The following is a 21,878-nucleotide window of genomic DNA, read 5'->3' as shown; positions in this document are numbered from 1 at the left end:
CTCTGGTTCCCTGCAAGATAGCTTCTCCAAACTTTCCCTATAGTGTCCAGGTGTCACTGCTTCTGTAGGTAGAACGTCATTCATTCAAAAAGTATATCAGAATATAATCAATCAAATATGTTTGTTACAAAACATATCTACATTTGCAGTTTAGTTTCACAGGAATGTTTTAGGACAGGGTTGGCTGATTGTCCTTATGAAGGGAAGTTAAAATTTCCAAAATATTTCTCAGGTGCAAAACATCTTATACTGGAAGATAAAGCAGTCACTTGAGACTGTAAGACTGGACAGACGAACCTGCGGACCGCCTGGATTGACTACAAGAAAGCCTATGACTCAATGTCACGCACATGGATCCTGGAATGCTTAGAACTATACAACTTCAATAGGACTCTAAGAAGCATCATAAGGAAGTCAATGGGACTGTGGAAAAAAACCCTAGTGGCCAACGTCATGACTGCACAATTCTCCACCAAGTGCGGCATCTACTAAGGAGATGCTCTGCTGCTGCAGCTGCTGCTGTTCTGCACAGATGCTAGCAAGCAGGGCATACATGGAACTTCATAACCAAGTGGCTGGCATAGTGTACAGGAACATCTGTGGTGAGTATGGGCTGGAGGTCCCAAGGTCAAAAAGGGAAACACCCCAGAAGGTGGGGGAGAATGACCCAGCTATGATTCTGTGGGACTTCCAGATACAGACTGGCAAACTGGTGATAGCTAATAGCCAACAGCAGAAGAAGACCGTAGTGGTAGATGTAGCAATCCCAAGTGATAGCAACATCAGAAAGAAGGAGAAATACTAAGGGCTGAAAGAAGAGCTAGAAAAGATGTGGAAGGTGAAGGCAACAGTGGTCCCCGTGGTAATCGGCACCCTTAGGGCTGTGACCCCCAAACTGGCAGAGCGGCTAAAAGATCGCAGGAACATCAGAGTTCTCAGTTCAGAAGAGCGCAGTGCTAGGAACAGCGAAGATACTGCGCAGAACCCTCAAAACCACTTAACTTTTTGACATGGGTAGAAAAGGTTATCATACAACTTTAACACGTCTTTCATATTAATAACCTTGCCTCATTTCCCTACTTGGTCTAGAAACATGGCAGTCATCAGAATAGATCAATCAGGTCCTCCCACTTTTTTGTTTGTTGGTATGCATGTTGTTTATTATTTATTTGTAAAATGTAGCTAAATCATTTGTTTAAGTAAGCCTCCTCGATGATTTATGGGTACTGACGTTTAGTTTTTCCATTGTATCTTTTGCAGTTACTTGGTAGTCATAAAACCCACCTGAGGCATGTTAGAGCAAGTGGAACTGCATTGTTTATTACCTGCAATATAAGATGACAATAAGTTTGTTTTTAATGGCACTTCATCTTTGTCAATTCATTTCTGTTTCTATTCTACAAATCCATCTATTTCTTTAGTTTCCTCTGTCTCAGCTGAGTTCTCAATCAGTTCCCTTTACATTTAAATTCAGCTTAGTCTTAGCCCCACCTGTTTTTCTTTTTTAAATTTTATTTTTTCCCAGTGACTTAGAAAAGACCATTTTCACATCAAGGACAAAAATTCTGTCCTCTTTTTACCATAATCTCTAGATGAACTGCATTCTCCAACTGTCTCTGAGATGAGTACCCTGCCTCAAGTGCTGCTATGGGTAAATATATTCCTATGAGGGCAAGGAATCTATTCTTTATTCAAGGGCTATGCTTTTCACTTTTCTATTTCCCCCATGTAATAAATCATTATTCACAAAGTGTCACCCTGTAAACTGGTGATACCAAACAGATAAATGATTACAGACAGATAAAAAAGATAGAGCATATGTTTCTGTATGTGCATATGTTTTGTGCGTGTGTGAGTGAGTGTTAGTGTGTGTGCATGTGTGTAGGTGTGCATGCGTGTGTGTGTGTGTGTGTGCGTGCGTGTGCGTCTGTGTGAGTGAAGGCAGTATGCCTTCACAGGCAGGTTTGCCAGCATTCAGATGGTTGCTGGCTCAATTCCCAGAGACCCTGAGGGAAAGGCACCTATTGATGGATGAAAATCTCCCACAGTGCTTTGCTTCCTGTGTACACAAAGCCCACTGAGTATGCAACCTCTCTGAGCCCACACGCTGGTTTGGAAACAGTGCTGTCTCTCTTCTCTTTCTCTGACTTTACCTGTCATGTTGTTTAAAATAGTGTCTTTCTCCACAGTTAATACCTACTGGTCCCCTCTTCCTCCTTGTGTTGTTCTGTAACATCCATCTATATAATTCTTATTGTTAGATATTACAGTAAATTTCCCACAAAGGAAACACCTCATAGTTGTAGAGAAATATTACACCCAGAAAAGAGAGAGAAAATAGAAGATACAGAACAATAGTATAGTTTGAATCCATTTGTGGTTAGACTCTTCTCTCAAACTGCTGCAGGACCAATCTGCTCTCTCTCTTCAGGCTACAACTCCTAAGTTACATACATTTCGAAAATGTCATTTGGAATTTGGAAAATAGAAAATACATTTCCTGTTTTACTTGTAATGTAATTATAGGCGAATTTTCCTCACTAATAATTATAATAAATGCATTTCACATGTAATAGAAATTTACAAGTCTCCTTGCTTAATGTGTCTAGATCAAATCTTTGGACAGACCAGTAAATGGACAGATAAACAAATGATAAATACAGTACACAGATTCATGAATAGATGGATAGGAGTATGAAGGGAACACAGCTGTGTAAGGTGGGAAATGTATACATGTAAAAGGGTTGTGTGAAAAAGATTTTGAGTGATTCCTATATATGGTTGCTGTGAAAGGCCAGGAAAGTGGTTACATTCAGCTATGATTCAAAGAAATGCTGCTCAAGATTTGTGTGGTTGATTAAACTAAACTTTTATATAATAAATCACCCTATGAAAAACAATCTATGTTTTACTTGCAACCACAGAGGGACACAATCCAGTGTCTTCATGTGCCGGTCCCAAGTCCGGGTAAATGCAGAGGGTTGTGTCAGGAAGGGCATCCGACGTAAAATTTCAGCCAAATCAAACATGCGAATCACAAATAAGAGTTCCATACCAGATTGGTCGCAGCCAGGGTTAACAACGACTGCCACTGGTGCTGTTGACCTACAGGGTGCCAGTGGAAATTGGACTACTGTTGGTTGAAGAAGGAGAGGAGGAAGGCATGTTTGTAGGCAAAGACAGAAGAGGAAGGGCAGGAGTGTAGGACTTAGAGTAGGGACTTTGAATGTAGGAACTTTGTCAGGGAAAACTAGAGAGTTGGCTGATATGATGGAGAGAAGAAAGGTGGATATCTTGTGTGTTCAGGAGACCAGGTGGAAAGGTAGCAAGGCCTATAGATTAGGAGCAGGGTTCAAGCTGTTTTATCATGGTGTGGATGGAAAGAGGAATGGAGTAGGAGTTATCCTGAAAGAGGATTTTGCTAGGAATGTTCTGGAGGTGAAGAGAGTGTCAGATAGGGTGATGAGTCTGAAGCTGGAAGTTGAAGGTCTGATGTTGAATGTTGTCAGTGGTTATGCCCCACAGGTAGGATGTGAGTTAGAAGAGAAGGAGAAATTCTGGAGGGAGATGGATGAGGTGATTCAGGGGTATCCCTAGTGGTGAGAGAGTGGTGATTGGGGCAGACTTCAACGGACATGTTGGTGAGGGAAACAGAGGTGACAAGGAAGTGATGGGTAAGTTTGGTATGCAGGATAGGAATGCAGAAGGACAGATGGTGGTAGATTTTGCAAAAAGGATGGGAATGCCTGTAGTGAACACATTTTTTCAGAAAAGGGAGGAGCATAGGGTGACATATAAGAGTGGAGGCAGGAGCACACAAGTTGATTACATCTTGTGCAGACGTTTCAACCTCAAAGAGATCAGTGACTGCAAAGTAGTGGCTGGGGAGAGTGTAGCCAGACAGCATAGGATGGTGGTATGTAGGATGACTCTGGTGGTGAGGAAGATGAACAGGACAAGGGCAGAGCAGAAGACCAAGTGGTGGAAGTTGAAAAAGGAAGAATGTTGTATGGCTTTCAGGGATGAGCTGAAACAGGCTCTGGGATGTCAGGAGGTTCTTCCAGATAACTGGACAGCTACAGCTAAAATGATCGGGGAGACAGGTAGGAGGGTACTTGGTGTGTCATCTGGAAAGAGGAAAGCAGATAAGGAGACTTGGTGGTGGAATGAGGAAGTTCAGGAGTGTGTTAAGAGGAAAAGCTTAGCTAAGAAGAAGTGGGACACTGAGAGGACAGAAGAGAACAGACAATGTTAGAATAAGGGCATTGTAAATCGCTGACTGTGTTATGAGAATTGTCATTTTGCAGACAGATTTATGTAAAGGGTGCAACCAGGCATGTCACAGTTAAGGATGTTCCCTGTTTTTCTGTGCAAATCACCAAGACATGTAAATATATGGATGTGAACTCTGTATGAACTTTGAAGATAGCCTATGTTTCAACTCTCCCCTATTAAATCAGAACAACAATCAAAAGCTGCAGTGTTTGCACTACTGGATGTCATGGGTGACAGGGGGAGAGGAGGTCCTTCACAGTACAACAGGAGAGGATTCAGAGGAAGAGGCAGAGGTAGAGGGAGCTCAGGAAGAGGTTTTGGAAATAGGAAATGGAAGGATGATGTATGCTATAATTGCGGTAGACCAGGACACTTTGCCCGTGATTGTGATGAGCAGAACCAGAGCTCAGGGAGAGATGAAGGCAGACTCCCAAGCATGACTAGGCCCCACTGTAGACGAAATGTTGGACCTTGAAGAAATAGTAGAAACTTATTATAATGCAGAAGGGAATAAGGTAATGCCCATTAGAATGCTAAAAATTAACGGAGTGAAAATAAAGTTTTTGTGTGACACAGGAGCAGACAGAACAGTCTTGAGGGATAAAATTCCTGGAGTGACAAGAGGTGATAAAAATATTTTTGTAAAGTCAGCAAATGGACAGGTCACCCCTTGCAGTTTCTCCCAAAGTTTTGTGATTGAGGATGAGGCATCTGGCTTTCAGGAAAAGGTAATGGCAGTTTTGTGTTCTAACTGTCCTGTGAACTTATTGGGCAGAGATTTGTTGAGTAAGTTAAAAATATCCCTAGTACCTACTACTAACGGGATGGCAGCCATAGGCCCGGGGGAGGAGATCCCCTCTTATGTAGTGCTGAAACAAGGGGCACCATATTACTGGTGGTCCCTAGATCTGCCCATGCCTGACCCTGGACGCACAGGAGAGCAGCTCCTGCGCCTGCTGCCTTATCCTCAACCACCACACTCAGAAAGCCTCTCCCCAGAGCAGATGCATGTCACCCTCTATTATAAACACACCCCAGGTCCAGATTTTGATTATGTACGGAAGTTTGAGAAGTTAGGGCCACAGAGAATAACGCTTAAGACCCTTTATACTGATAGGAAAGGAAAGGCAGTCTGCTCTGTTAGTCTTCCTCCAGAAGCTAAGCGCCTCTTGAAGGGATGGTCACCTAATCCTCATTTGTCAGTGTCTAAGACGAATGACATGCATTGGGAGGAGTTAAAGCAGTTTTTGAATAAAGCTGAGAGTATCTGTGATTGGCATGAAGAAGAAGGAGGCTGGTTTAGTAATAGTGTGGGAAGCTGTTTTTACAAAAACTTAAATTGGGTTGTAACGGCCACTCCCCGTGCTCACATGGGGGAGGATGACCGAGAATGAGTGTTACTTCTGGAGGAGTTAGATCCGTGTTTGGCTGAGGTGCCTGACAGTTTCTGGTCTCGAAGCAAAACTGATGTAGGCCTAATGACCACAGCTCCTGAAGTTATTATTAAGGCCAAATCCGATTATAGACCTAGGATAAAGCAGTATCCCCTTAAACCAGACGCCCTTCAGGGAATCAGGCCTGTGGTACAAGAGATGCTTGATGCAGGGATCCTGGTGAGGGCACCAGAGGCTCAGTGTAACACCCCTATATTCCCAGTGAAAAAGGCTGATGGGAGGAGTTGGAGGATGATCCAAGACTTAAGGGAAGTAAATAAAGCAGTTGAAAGTAGGGCCCCGTGTGTCCCAGATCCTCACACTTTGCTGAACCATATAAAACCTGAAATGAAGTGGTTCACGGCTCAGTAATGCTTTTTCTCTATCCCAGTACATCCAGACTCACAGGGATGGTTTGGGTTAACCTTTGAGGGAAAGAAAGTCACCTACACCAGGTTGCCACAGGGTTATGTTGATAGCCCTACTATATTTGCATCAGAATTGGAAAATTGCTTATCTACATTCCATGTGCCCTCACATAGCCAAATTTTGACCTATGTGGACGATATCTTAATTAGATCAGACACTCAGCAGCACAATAAAGACACGGCGATAGCACTGTTCAAACATTTGGAAAGAACAGGCAACAAAGCATCTCCAGAAAAGCTACAGTGGGCTGCTGCTGAGGTTGTGTTTCTGGGGCATAAACTGACACCTGAGGGCAGAGCCTTAACTGAGTCTAGGAAAACAGCTATTCAGCAGGCCTGTAAACCTGTCACCAAGCAACAAATGATGCAATTTTTGGGTTTGTGTAACTACTGTCGACAGTGGATTCCAGATTATGCTCAAGTAACACAACCGCTGTTAGACTTGATTTATGAAACACCGATGGCCATGAAGCAGGAAATCCAATGGACTTCGGAAGGAGAACAGGCTTTCTGTGAGTTAAAAGAGCAGTTAGTGACCACACCTGTCTTGAGTCTTCCAGATTATAGTAAACCCTTTGTTCAAACTGTAGATTGTAAAGGGAAGTTCATGACCTCGGTGCTAACTCAGTTGTCAGGAGGAAAGCAGAAGCCAGTAGCCTATTATTCTAAGAGGCTGGATCCTGTGGCTTGTGCTTTGCCTGCCTGTGTCAGAGCTGTGTGTGCAGCCGCAATGGCAGTACCAGCCTCAGCAGAAGTAGTACTTTTCATCCACTTACACTGCTAGTCCCACACTCAGTTGACTTACTTCTGACAGAAACTAAAATGTCATTTTTGTCACCAGCCAGACATCTGTCAGTCATGGCGCTCCTAATGTCCCAGCCACATTTGACTATAAAAAGATGCTCTACACTCAATCCATCTACATTATTACCCACAGCTGAGGAAGGCACACCACACTGTTGTATTACAAACACTGAGGAGACATGTAAACCCCGTAGTGATTTGAAGGATGTAGCCTTAGCTGAAGGGGACGTGTGGTTTGTCGATGGTTCTTGTTTTAAAAATGACAAAGGAGAAAATATGTGTGGGTTCGCAGTAGTGTCACTACAGGATGTCTGTGCAGCAGGGCAACTTCCTTCACATTTCTCAGCACAGGCTGCAGAAATAATAGCCTTAACGCAAGCATGCAGGCTAGCAGAGGGGAAGAGTGTCACAATTTACACAGACAGCCAGTATGCTTTCTCAACTCTTCATTTTTTTGCTGCACAATGGGCTCGCAGAGGAATGAAGACAGCTGGAGGACAGTCAGTTAGACATGCCCCACTCTTAAAAGAGTTATTACAAGCTGTCATGTTACCAAAACGACTCGCTGTCTGTAAATGTGCCGCACATACGAGGAAACTAGATCCAGTATCCAAAGGAAACAATAGAGCAGATGCTATAGCAAAAGCAGCAGCGCAGGGACAGTTTGGAAAATGTAATCTGTACCTCATGGAAGAAGTGAAACGGCCTATAGACCATGAAGTACTTTCAGACATGCAGAAAAGAGCTCCACCGGATGAACAGCAACTTTGGCTCAAAGAAGGAGCCATAATTGAGCAAGACCTTTTTAAAATTAAAGACAAACTTTGCCTACCTAGAAGTCTCTATCATACGGCAGCTATTTTGACGCATGGGCCTTGCCATGTGTCAACAGGAGGGATGGTATATGCAGTGGAGAAGTATTTTCACGCACCAGGTTTTAATAACTACTCAAAAAATTTTTGTAAATCCTGTTTGACTTGCTGTAAGCATAACCCACAGGGAAATCTCAGACCAAAGAGAGGGAGATTCCCCAATCCGGACTATCCATTCCAAGTTATTCACATGGATTTCATAGAGTTGTCACAATGTCAGACATACAAGTATTGTCTTGTTCTGATAGATGCATACTCTAAGTGGGTTGAAATTGTGCCCAGTAAAAATGCTGATGCATTAACAGTGGCCAAAGCGCTGTGCAAAAGTATAATCCCAGATCATGGGATTCCACAGCGAGTCTACAGTGATAATGGTCCACATTTTGTGAATGAAGTAGTTACGCAGATGTCTAAACATCTGGGGTTTGAATTGAAAAACCACTGTTCATACCATCCCCAAAGTGCAGGCCTGGTAGAAAGAACTAATGGCACTATAAAGATGAGACTGAGGAAAACTATGGAGCAAATGGGAAGGACATGGGTGGAATGCCTCCCCCTGGTAAAAATGTATATGAGGGTCACGCCAACAGACAGAGGCCTGACCCCGTTTGAAATCCTTTATGGAAGACCTTTTACACTTCCCATTTGTGAAAATGTGTGTGAAAAACCTCAAGGAGAAACTACTCTAGCTGAATGGATGAGCAAGATGTTGCAAACCAGAGAAGTCATGAGTGCAAATAATCTGCCAAGAGATGTTTTGTCTCCACAGGTGCAGAGAGTCAAACCTGGTGACCAAGTCCTGATAAAGGTCATCAAGAGGAAGACCTGGTCCACTCCCAAGTGGGAGGGGCCCTATACAGTGATCCTGACCACTCGCACTGCAGTAAAGATTCAGGAGAGACCCACGTGGATTCACCAGAGCCACTGCAAGATACTACAGCCGCCGAGTAAGGTGGAAGTCGGCCGGTATCAAAACCCTTGGCTGCTGAAGAGACCATCTGATCCTTACTCCCAGCTATGGCTCTCCATCGGCTGATTCTGTGTCTAGGGACACTAAGTATTATCTGTTATGCAAGCACAGAGGTGACTGTAAATACTGATTATGTGTAACTGATTGTGCTCTGACAGAGGACCAGAGGTGGTCGCCCAGGAGCCTGGGGGCCGGTTGGGAATTTTTCCTTTACAGAAGGTTTTCGCCCAACCCCTCACAGAGTCTTGCTTTTCTAAAACTTGTTTAGTCATAATGACGAGTTTCCAGAAAATCCCAAAAGGAAGATGGAAAACTCCGATACTATGGTGAAAATGACAAACAGGAGGGAAATGTTAGAATAAGGGCATTGTAAATCGCTGACTGTGTTATGAGAATTGTCATTTTGCAGACATTTATGTAAAGGGTACAACCAGGCATGTCACAGTTAAGGATGTTCCCTGTTTTTCTGTGCAAATCACCAAGACATGTAAATATATGGATGTGAACTCTGTAGCATGACAGGAACTAGCAGGAGAGATCATATTTCTCCTATATTGGCTTCTCTTCATTGGCTCCCTGTAAAATATAGAATAGAATTTAAAATCCTTCTTCTCACATACACATCCCTTCATAATCAAGCTCCTTCATACCTTAAAGACCTCATAGTACCATATTATCCCAATTGACCACTTCGCTCTCAGAGTGCAGGTCTACTTGTGGTTCCCAGAGTTTCCAAAAGCAGAATGGGAGGCAGAGCGTTTAGTTATCAAGCTCCTCTCCTATGGAACCAGCTCCCAGCCTGGGTTCAGGAGGCAGACACTCTCTATACTTTTAAGGCTAGACTTAAAACCTTCCTCTTTGACAAAGCATATAGTTAGGGCTGGCTTCAGGCAACCCTGAACCATCCCTTAGTTATGCTGCTATAGGCCTAGACTGCCCAAGGACCATCGGTGCACTGAGCTCCCCTACCCTAACCCCCCCCTTTCCCTTCCCCTCCCCTCTCTTCTCTCCTCCCACCTCATGTATATTCCACCATTGAATCTTACTAACCTTGTGTTCTCTCTCTCCCCTAGTTTGTGCTCTCTCCCTCTCTCTCTATTCTCTCTGTACCTTCTGCAGGTGTCCCTGGTCCTGGAGCTGTATATCGCTGATGTGCAGTTACTGGTCCCACCAACCTGCAGTGTCTATTTGTTGTTTATTGTTGCTGTTCTTTTCTCTCTGCTCTATCCACTCACCCCAACCGGTCGAGGCAGATGGCCGCCCAAACTGAGTCCGGTTCTGCTGGAGGTTTTTTCTTCCGTTAAAGGGAGTTTTTTCCTCTCCACTGTCGCCAAGTGCTTGCTCATAAGGGAATTGTTGGGTTTTTAGTTTTAGTTTTTGTAAAGTGCCTTGAGATGATTTGTATTGTGATTTGGCGCTATACAAATAAAATTGAATTGAATTGAATTGAATTGTATGAACTTTGAAGATAGCCTATGTTTCAACTCTCCCCTATTGTGTAAAGTGAGACAGTGCCTGGAAATCATGTAACCACATCACGATATAAATTAAAGTGTGCTGGGTTAGACTCGCTGCTGCAGCCGGGGATAGCATCGAGTGTGCATCTCCTAACAGTCACGAGCTCAACCTAGAACAAAGAAAAGAAAGTCTCTGTGTAGATGTTTGATTAGAACCAACAGACGAGTACAGGGAGATGCAGCGTAAGGTGAAGGTAGAGGTGACAAAGGCCAAACAAAGAGCATATGAGGATTTGTATGATAAGTTGGACACTAAGGAGAGAGAGGTGGATTTGTACAGGTTGGCGAGGCAGAGAGACAGAGATGGGAAGGATGTGCATCAGGTTAGGGTGATCAAGGACAGGCATGGAAATGTGATGACAGGTGCCACAACTGTCATGGAAAGATGGAAAGGATATTTTGAAGAGTTGATGAATGAGGAAAATGTTAGAGAGCACAGAGTAGAAGAGGTGACTGTTGTGGAGCAGGAAGTAGCAAAGATCAGTAAGGATGAAGTGAGGAATTCATTGAAGAGGATGAAGAATGGAAAGGCAGTTGGTCCTGATGACATACCTGTGGAAGTATGGAAGTGTTTAGGAGAGGTGGCAGTACTTAACAAGATCTTGGAGAGTGAGAGGATGCCTGAGGAATGGAGGAGAAGTGTACTGGTGCCCATCTAGTGACGCGGGATGCGCGAGTTCACGACATTATCATCATAGCCTACACTGGGTTTCTGTCTGACTTAAACAATAATGAAATGGCAACAGCTGGGAGAAAACAAAGAGAAGATATATGGGTCAGTTTCACGTTTGATGCTATGGTATTACTGCTAAATACAGTTTTTCTTTTAAATATTTTGGAGTTGCTCTTTTCCTTTAAAGAATGAAGAATGTCATATGCAAGTTATAAACGATACATATCAAATTTTTGGTCTTTTATGGAAAGGCCATATTCTATATGTATTTAATGAAACTTGTTTTTCATTTAATTTTAATTTAGAATATTTTTAATATTACAATAGTTTAACTAAATTACACCTAAATTAAACCCAATAGATTTTAGTCGACTAAAATCTTATGCTATTTAGTCGACTAAAACTAGACTAAAACTAAAACAAAGTGTAACCGATATGAATAACTCACTGATCTAATTTAGTTTTTTTCTTTTCTATATTGTTTCAATATATGTTATGAGTTCTATGTTTCATAATAGAATTGGTTGATGAACTTCACGAAATTTTGTTCTCCTGTTATTGTTCTCAAGTTAGGAGAATATAATATTAGGGTGAGGGAACCTTTCTGTGGGAGGTTGTTTGGGAGGGGAATAATAATGGTGGAGCGTATCCGGGGTTTCCCCATGTGCGACATGCGATAGCCTCAGTATGCTTGTTACGAGGCTGATGACTGTACGCACTATTTGGCTCTCCCTGCGAATGACTCTGGTATGACGGTGTTCCTTGGTTAAAATACATATTTGTCGCTGGATAAATGTGATTACTTTCTATTGGCACTTGATTATGATTGAAGTGTGTATTCTGATGTGTTATTTGATTTGAATGATGTACATTGTGATGCTAACTAATTAGCATTGTACGTTGTGTGCCAGAGAGGGAGAAGCTGTCGCCTGCTGATCCATTGATTATTTCCCATTGTTACAGGTATGTCGTTTAATTAGTTCTGGGTTATGAAAGAAAAGAGATTTAGTTGACAGTGAATGTGTATTGTACGTAGAGTGTTACGGGGGAAAATCCGGCGATTCATGCTGTGTGTGACGCATGTTGTGCGGCTCATATGTGGTAAGTTGCTAACCATATTGGGTGATGTGGCGTACTGGAATATTGATATATTTATGCAAATAATATGGTTTGCAGTGTTATTTCATCATAGTATGTTTAGTGTGTAAACACTTGTACTAATGGACAAGGTAATGTAATATTGTCAATATAATATTGTAATGTTTATATTATTATTGTAATGTATTCAGAGGAATAATAATGGTGGAGCGTATCCGGGGTTTCCCCATGTGCGACATGCGATAGCCTGGGTATGCTTGTTACGAGGCTGATGACTGTACGCACTATTTGGCTCTCTCTGCGAATGACTCTGAGAGGGAGAAGCTGTCGCCTGCTGATCCATTGATTATTTCCCATTGTTACAGGATGGAATAAAGGAAAGTGCTGAATCTCATTAAGTGATCAAGTGGTCTTCATATGTGTGGTGGTAACCGGTCCAGACATGCTACAAAAGCAAAGCTAAAATATGACTAAAACTAAATTAAACTCTGCTGTCAAAATTAACACTGGTTCAGAGGAGTGACAGTGAATATATTGGTAAAAGGATGTTGAGATTAGAGCTGCCAGGAAGGAGGCCTAGAGGAAGACCAAAGAGGAGGTTCTTGGATGTAGTGAAGGAGGACATGAGGATTGTTGGTGTGGGTGAGGAGGATACAGAGGATAGGGTAAAATGGAGGCAGATGATTCGCTGTGGCGACCCCTGAACGGAGCAGCCGAAAGGAGAAGAAGAAAGATAAACATTTATCCAGCGTCAAATGGTTCCCAAACCCTTTCTTCTGGTTTCCTGATTTGATGTCATTGTTGACACACCAGTATTATTATATACTATAATTGTTCTGTTTCAACAAAATTCAATCATCAGAAGAACCAGCATTTATCAGATAATGTGCTTTTTAGAAGTTTGAATTGTAAACCATGTGCTTTAGATAATGACACATCATGGTTTATCAGGTTTTCACTCGGATGACACTGGAGGAGAGAAAGTAACTATACAGTGGGTACGGAAAGTATTCAGACCCCTTTAAATTTTTCACTCTTTGTGTCATTGCAGCCATTTGCCAAAATCAAAAAAGTTCCTTTTATTTCTCATTGATGTACACTCAGCACCCCATCTTGACAGAACAAAACAGAAATGTAAACATTTTTGCAAATTTATTAAAAAAGAAAAATGGTCAAGTATTCAGACCCTGTGCTCAGTATTGAGTAGAAGCACCCTTTTGAGCTAGTACAGCCATGAGTCTTCTTGGGAATGATGCAACAAGTTTTTCACACCTGGATTTGGGGATCCTCTGCCATTCTTCCTTGCAGATCCTCTCCAGTTCTGTCAGGTTGGATGGTGAATGTTGGTGGACAGCCATTTTCAGGTCTCTCCAGAGATGCTCAATTGGGTTTTGGTCAGGGCTCTGGCTGGGCCAGTCAAGAACGGTCACAGAGTTGTTCCGAAGCCACTCCTTTGTTATTTTAGCTGTGTGCTTAGGGTCATTGTCCTGTTGAAAGGTGAACCTTTGGTCCAGTCTGAGGTCCTGAGCACTCTGGAAGAGGTTTTCTTCCAGGATATCTATGTACAGTGGGTACGAAAAATATTCAGACCTTTTTAAATTTTTCACTCTTTGTGTCACTGGAGCCATTTGCCAGTGGCCTCCATAATCCTCAAATGGAAAAAGTTTGGGACGACCAGAACTCTTCCTAGACCTGGCCATCCAGCCAAACTGAGCAATCGTGGGAGAAGAGCCTTGGTGAGAGAGGTAAAGAAGAACCCAAAGATCACTGTGGCTGAGCTCCAGAGATGCAGTAGGGAGATGGGAGAAAGTTCCACAAAGTCAACTATCACTGCAGCCCTCCACCAGTCGGGGCTTTATGGCAGAGTGGCCCGACGGAAGCCTCTCCACTGTGCTCTTAGGAACCTTGAGTGCTGCAGAAATTCTTTTGTAACCTTGGCCAGATCTGTGCCTTGCCACAATTCTGTCTCTGAGCTCCTTGGGCAGTTCCTTCGACCTCATGATTCTCATTTGCTCTGACATGCACTGTGAGCTGTAAGGTCTCATATAGACAGGTGTGTGCTTTTCCTAATCAAGTCCAATCAGTTTAATTAAACACAGCTGGACTCCAATGAAGGAGCAGAACCATCTCAAGGAGGATCAGAAGAAATGGACAGCATGTGAGTTAAATATGAGTGTCACTGCAAAGGGTCTGAATACTTATGACCATGTGATATTTCAGTTTTTCTTTTTTAATAAATTTCCAAAAATTTCTACATTTCTGTTTTTTTCTGTCAAGATGGGGTGCTGAGTGTACATTAATGAGAAATAAAATGAACTTTTTTGATTTTGGCAAATGGCTGCAATGACACAAAGAGTGAAAAATTTAAAGGGGTCTGAATACTTTCTGTACCCACTGTAGTATACCAACAATAGAAAGGAAAGGAAGGCTTTTATTGCATGATCCTCACACCAGGAAGTGTAGCAATTAGTGAATCTGTGCAACTTTGTTGTTGATGGTAGAGAAATATGTCAGGTAGTAGATTCAGAATAGTTTGGCTCACATATCTCCCTTAAATTAATTCAGAATAACCTGATGTCTTGATACAATAATGGAATACTTATTGAATTGTTGTCAATGTTTTTATATGCTGTATTTTCAGTGAACAGTATCAGTGAACATAATCAGCCTGACTTGATTAAAACCAAACTTGGAGACCTGCTTTCCATTTGTATTAACCAACATTAACCCTCATTTTAGTCCTCTGATGCACCCAAGCACATTTTTGTGTCGAAAGGACATTAACGTTCCCATTGACTTTTTGAAGGTGCATCAATGGGTTAAAGACTCCATGAACTGTTAAAGGGCATGACGGTCACCAGGAAACCTTAAACTCTTGACAGGAGATTTTCTGGACCTGTAAGGATCCAAGACCAACCATCACTTCAGGAAACCATGGCAGTAAGGACTCACATAATGATCTGTTGCCTCATCAACACACATTCCTAAAAATCTCCTTTTCCCTTCAAGGGACAAATAGAGACACATCTGCAACTCCTTCAGAAAGACACCATGTTTTTTATGGCAGCAAGTGGAAGGTAACTTAGAGAGACATCCGAAATCTCATCACAGCAGTGAAAGCACAGTTCCAACAGCTCTGACTGCTTAGTGTGAGAAAAAAAAAATTGAATACTTTGAATTTCATTTACTCAATAAATGTCATTTACTGTCATTGTACGTGTGTGTTAGAAAAGGGAGCAAAAAGTCCAACAGAAAAGTGTAAGGTTAACTTCTACTTAGAAAGCAGTGTGAACAGCTTGTGAAAGTATGGTAAGTGGGGTCAAACCTCTTCCCGCTATTACAATGACAAAGAATTTTTTGTAGAAAGGCTTTCAATGTAGAATTTATGCAGCCAATGCAGAATCTTAGGGAACTGTGTGAAATGTCAGTGAGAGGTGGTTTTGCAGGATTTTGCTTTGGGCCCAGGAGGAAACTGAAAATCCATAGCTATTCGTTGACTTATTATAATCTGGTGAAGCAGATTCAGATGTTAAAGCACATTTTAAATTTGCCATAACATCCATTCTGAAGGCAAATGGACATATTTTTGATTTCAGATCACAATGAGGTAAATATCACAAAATATGTACTACTCAGCAAAAAAAAAGTATTAATAGCTGCTTGGGAAGAAGTAAAATAAAATAAAACAAAAGCTTTAGTTGCTGAGAGCAGTCAGTTGAAGGAGGATTATATGGATGAATGATCACTCATGTCCATGAGCAACATGCATCATGTCTTTTGCTTCTGTTTGGTAATACTAAATGTGCTGCTGTTACGCCCCAGCCTAGGGGTTGCCGGAGCGTAACACGATTGTGGGGTTTTCCTCCAAACCTCTTCCACTCTCAACAAACACGAACTAGACGAACCACAATTAACAAGAATATTTATTCTGTTTAAACACAGAATACAATACAGAATGTACAACACAAACAAAACGCTAATTTAGCCCTACTCAAACAAAAACGCTCTGTGAGCCCTACGATATCAATCAAACAAAAGATCAAATAACAAAAACGCTAAACAGCCCTATAATAGCTAATCAAAAGAAATAACACAAAATCACAGGTCGCTAGCCTGGAAACTCCTAAAACAAATAGGAGAAAACAAAACAAACGTAACCTAAGAATCTAATTATTTCTAATCTAAACAACGAAAATCCTATCAATACACTACCTACAAAACGAAACAAAACCTAATATCTAACTAACTAACTCGAAGTCGAAATCTCTAGCAAAGTAGTTGGGAATGGCAAAGGTGGGAGAATAGCTCTCCTGAACAGCAGTCCGTGGGCTTCTTATAGTCCTTCCGGGAAGTGTTGGACCAATCCCGGAAGTCCAATCCACGGTCTTCCTACGTCCACGCCCACTCCATCCTCCGTCACACCCACACACATACACACGTAATGGGGAGGGCCAATAACACACAACCACACACACAATGACCCCTAGGGTCATAACAGCTGCATTATACTTTGTTTTTCAGTAAACTAAGAATAATGTGTTGATCAGCCCAGTTGTGGCTTGGTTGACTGTTAAGTTCATAGGAAAAAATGATTTTTTAAATCCTACAATGCTACAAAAGTTTGCTTTCTATTGTACTTTGTCAGTTTATACATGTGGCAAAGTTGTAGGAGTAGCAGCTTAAGGTAACAGTAATGGCATGTTTTTTTGTTTTGTTTTTTAAGATTTAGGTTTATTTAGATAGGTAAGGTTCTGAAAACAGTCATAATGTGAAAAATGGTTCTGTCTTCCAAGATGAAGATTTCGTCTTTGCATGAGTTAATAGTTAATCTTCACAAGAATGACAGTGTTCTTTTTGTACATAAAATGTCTTTAATTCAAGTCATATGTTTAAATATAAATTTCTGTGCCAATGAAAGGACCTTTTTTACTCCCAAAAAGCAATATTTTTGTGTCTGGAATGCAACTGGTGATGGCTTTAGACCCCATAATATACAGTAGTAGTGTTTCAAAGTGTCACTTTCACTGCGATTGTTTGTCATTTGTACTGTGATATGACATGTGTTACAGTATAATGTCTGTACATGACGCTCAGCTTAGACACACATACAGCACCCTGCACATACGCAGTCCATACTGTAGCCCATACTATAATGAATGTGTACTTGGAACCTGAAGTAAAGGTTTGCTGTAAACATCCGCATTTATCCAAACTGGAAGCCATGGATGACCCTTGAAGTCCAGTCACTCCTAAGAGTGATAGGTGATAAAGCCCTTTACAGTTCAGCCAGAGCTGACCTGAGGAGAGGCATCAAAGCCACAAAAAGGGCCTACAAAGACAGAGTGGAGCAACATCTCTCCAACAACAACCCATGGCAGGTGTGGCAGGGTCTGAAGCAGTGAACCAGGTACAAAACCCCCGCAACTGCCAGCGCTGACCAATTGGTAGATGTGGTGGTGGGGTATGATTGCTGCTAGGTTGCAGGGGGAGCTATAGGGCAGTGGCTGGAGAGCTACCAAGAACACGGCAGCAATGAGGAAGAGAGACCAGCTGTAAAGCGGGTCTTATCAACATTAAAATCAAGAGAATATTGGCAACTGTCAAGACCTGTGTGTGTGTGAGTGATGTCAGAAAAGAACCTGAGTGCGTAGCAGTGAGGTTGCTACAGCAGAGTGACTAACCAACTTCTTTGCCCGTTTCAAAACACTGGGACCCCATAGTGTCACTTCCCTCACAGAATGCACCCACAACCCACTCTGTCTTCAGGAGCATCAAGTGAATCGTGTTTTCAGAACTGTAAATGAGTGGAAAGCTGCTGGGCCCAATGGAGTACTTGGAAAAGTACTCAAAGCCTGTACTAACCAGCTCTCAGCAGTCTTCACCAAGATCTTCAATCTCTCCCTGACACAGGCAACAGTCCCATCCTGCATGAAGTCAGCCACCATAATCCCCATCCCCAAAACCTCACACCACTAATCTGGGTGACTATAGTCCATCATTTTATTACCAGTCAAAATGATTCGAGAAGCTTGTGTCACGACACATCAAAGCCTTCCTACCTCCTGACTTCAACCCCCATCAGGTTGCATACAGAGCCAATAGATCTGCAGATGACTCCATCTCAACAGCCCACCAGAGTGCTGTGAGCCACCTAGAGCACCCAAGGACATCGGTCAGAATGCAACCAACTGAAGCAGTTAACCAGGTACAAAACCAATGCAAATGCCAGCGCTGACTCCTTATTAGTAGATGCAACTGACTATAGTTCAACACAATCACCACAGACATCCTTGTCAGCAAGATGGCTGCCCTGGACTGCCCTCCTACAGCCACTGCCTGGATAAAGAACTTCCTTCCGAACCGCCCACAGATTGTTAAAATCGGTAATGCCTGCCCCTCCAAAATCATGCTTAGCACTGGTGCCCCACAAGAGTGTGCACTGTCAGTGTGCCGTAATGCTACACTCCTGGGAAAAAAAGGACCAGGGGGAAAGATTACAAATATTCCACGCTGGTGTAAAGTTCCCTTGTCATCCATCCCCAAAATTTCTCAATGGGATTTAGATCAGGAAAACATGCAGGATGGTCCAAAAGAGTGACATTGTTCTCCTGGAAGAAGTCCTTCGTCAGGCCGGTGCTGTAAACTGTAGCATTGTCCTGTTGAAAGACCCAGTCATTACTACACAGACGAGGGCCCTCAGTCTAGTGGGGTGCCTGCTGCAACATCTCCACACAGCCAGATGCCATTTGACGCCCCTGCACAACCTGAAACTCCATTTACCCACTAAAGGAAAAAGCACCCCAGGTCATAATGGAGCTTCCTCCACTGTGCTGCAGAGAAAACATGTCTAGTGGGGCCTCCTTGTAATGCCAGTAACATTGGATGCCATCAGGTTAAACTGTTTTTGTGTCAGAGAATAAAACTTTCTTTCAGTGTCCCATGTTTGGTGCTCCCTTGCTGTTCAAATGGGCAAGTTTGTGGTGTGGGAGGAAACATGGCTTTTGACAGGGTTTCCGCAGGTTTCACCAAGTCAAATTTAAGATTTTTAAGACAAGAACATTAAGAATGAAATTTAAAACCTATATCTATATAATAACATCAAAAACACACGCACACAAAAAAAAGAAAATGCAGAATCATAAAATTACTGGCAAAGTAAATTTATTCAAATTGAGTAATGCTGAAGACAGGTTAGATACAATGTTGACTACACTACCCCACACTATAGAAAAAAAAAGAAAAATAAGCATCTTGGCATGAGTCTGCAGATGAGTGTGTGTGTGTGTGTGTGTGTTAGCTGAGCGATCTTACTGCCAGCCATGCCCTTAGCCTCCTCTGCAAATTTGTCTGCATCTCTGGAAAGACTTTCAGCAGATGTTTGAATAGTGTTCCTACTTTGTTTTTAGTTCCTCTAAGTAATCCTCTGCCACCTTTATCTTTTGGCCCTATGCAAGGAGTTCTTTTTCTCTGTCTCAAGGTAGAGACAGTAATTTGTTCTGGCTAACGCCACCGAACTCAAGACTTCTTTTGTCAGGGGAACTTGGGTAACATAGTCACATACCAGTCTCTGTGCTACTAAAGTGTCCTCTTGCATGTTGCGGGTTTCTATTTCTTTATTAAACCTCCGGGGTCGACGAAAAGAACTTACTCTGTCAGTTATTTGAATCTGTAAAGGGTCTACTTTTATTTGTATACACTCATAATAATAACAAAACGCTGTGCTTTTGTTAAGTAATGAAAACAGACAGGGTGCGCTCTCTGTCTCTGTCATCTCTCTTCACTGATTTTCTCACTGAGTGAAGCTGGCGAGAGGCTACCGCGTGTAGATAACGGGAAGAACTGGAGAGGTGAACCGGAACCATTATTGACGATGGTGAGTAATTGGGACCAGGTGATGCTCATCAGCAGCAACTGTTCTCTTGTGACACACCTGCAGACAATACACACAGGGAGACGGCACAACACACACTGAGGTAGAAAGGGGATGGAGACACAAGGTAATTAGGAGGACCGGTACTGCCGCCTCATGACATATATGTATAGAAAGCTTGAAATGTATTTTTTAAATGAAAGAATTCAAGTCGAAAACAAATTATCTATTTTTATGTAATCAGTATGAAAGTAAGGAGGAGCGGTATGGTTTCCCGTCTCACCTCATTATAGCTAATGTGATCCCGCCTCACACTGAGCACACTGTTCATATGGAAATAATCTGAGGTGAGCCAAGTAATTATGTATTAGAATTTACTTACTTTTTCAGTAAGTAAATTCAGTAAGTGTAGCATGCCATCACCCTTCATGCACAGGTGAGAAAGCACTTTGCATTGGTCTGGACAGTGACGAGGAGTTTACTTTCTTGTCATACAAAAAACGTCTACATTTGAGTCCCAGCAGAGGATAATTCCTGACAAGTAGTTCACTCTCTGCCACATTCTTGACTGAAAGGCTCATTATACAGCTAATTATAGCAGTCTTTGTCTTCTCAGGTGAATCACATGATTATTCATGATCAGGCACGGCTTGTTGCAAATGTCTTTTCTAAACAAAAACTGTCTTAGAAAATTTATATCAGTGTATTCTTTTCTGTGAATGAGTGAACAAGATGATTTTCACATCATTTTGAAGCAAACACTCTAGGCTACACGATCCAGTTCTCAAAAGTATTGTGAACCAATGTTCTGTATGTGTTCTTGGAGCCTCTCTGCAGTTTCTTTAGAGCCACCACCCCCCAGATCCCATAGTCTGCCCCTCGAACATATAAATCATATAAATCAGAAGTTAACACAAGAGGAGTTATTCATAAAACCCCAATAAACCACTCCTCTTATTGAAGAGAAAAATAGACCAGTCAGATGTGGATTATTAAATATTAGGTCTCTTTCATCTAAATTTCTGTTAGTAAATGATTTGATAACTAATCATCAAATTGACTTACTCTGTCTCACTGAAAGCTGGCTGCAGCAGGATGAATATGTCAGTCTGAATGAATCAACCCCCTTCAGTCATAAAAAATGTCATGTTCCTCGAATCACAGGTCAAGGTGGAGGAGTAGCCACAATCTTTCACTTAAAATTATTATTAAACCTTCATCCTCAGAACAGTTATAACTCATCTGAGAGCCTCACTCTTAGCCTCTCACATCCAAACTGGAAAACACAAAAAACAGTTCTACTTGTCATTGTGTACCGTCCACCTGTCCCTTACTCAGAGTTTTTAACTGAATTTCCAGACTTCCTGTCTGATTTAGTGCTTAGTTCAGATAAAGTCATTATAGCGGGAGATTTTAACATCCATGTAGATATTGCAAATAATAGTGTTAGCACTGCATTTAATTCAATATTAGATTCAATTGGTTTCCGTCAAAATGTTAATAAACCCACTCACTGTTTCAATCACACCCTTGATCTTGTTCTGACCTATGGCATTGAAATTGAACATTTAATAGTTTTTCCCCAAAATCTTCTTTGGTCAGACTATTCTTTAATAACTTTTGAATTTAACAATCCTACTCCCTACCAAATTGATCATGTTGTTGACAGTGCTGTAGCTTCACTGTGTGAAACGCATGATACTGTGGCCCCTCTGAAAAAGAAGTTAGTGAATCAGAGGAGATTAGCTCCATGGTACAGTTCACATATCCATACCTTAAAGCAGGCATCACGAAGGCTGAAAAGGAAGTGGCGTTCCACAAATTCAGAGGAATTTTATCTAGCCTGGAAAAACACTCTATTAACATATAAAAAAGCTCTCCAAAAAGCCAGAACTGCATACTATTCATCCCTAATGGAGGAAAATAAGAACAGTCCCA

This window comes from Mastacembelus armatus, chromosome 10 (genome assembly GCF_900324485.2).
Source record: "Mastacembelus armatus chromosome 10, fMasArm1.2, whole genome shotgun sequence".
In the NCBI taxonomy this organism is placed as follows: Eukaryota; Metazoa; Chordata; class Actinopteri; order Synbranchiformes; family Mastacembelidae; genus Mastacembelus; species Mastacembelus armatus.
The sequence above is the reverse complement of the archived record's forward strand: the minus strand, read 5'-3'. Positions refer to the sequence as shown.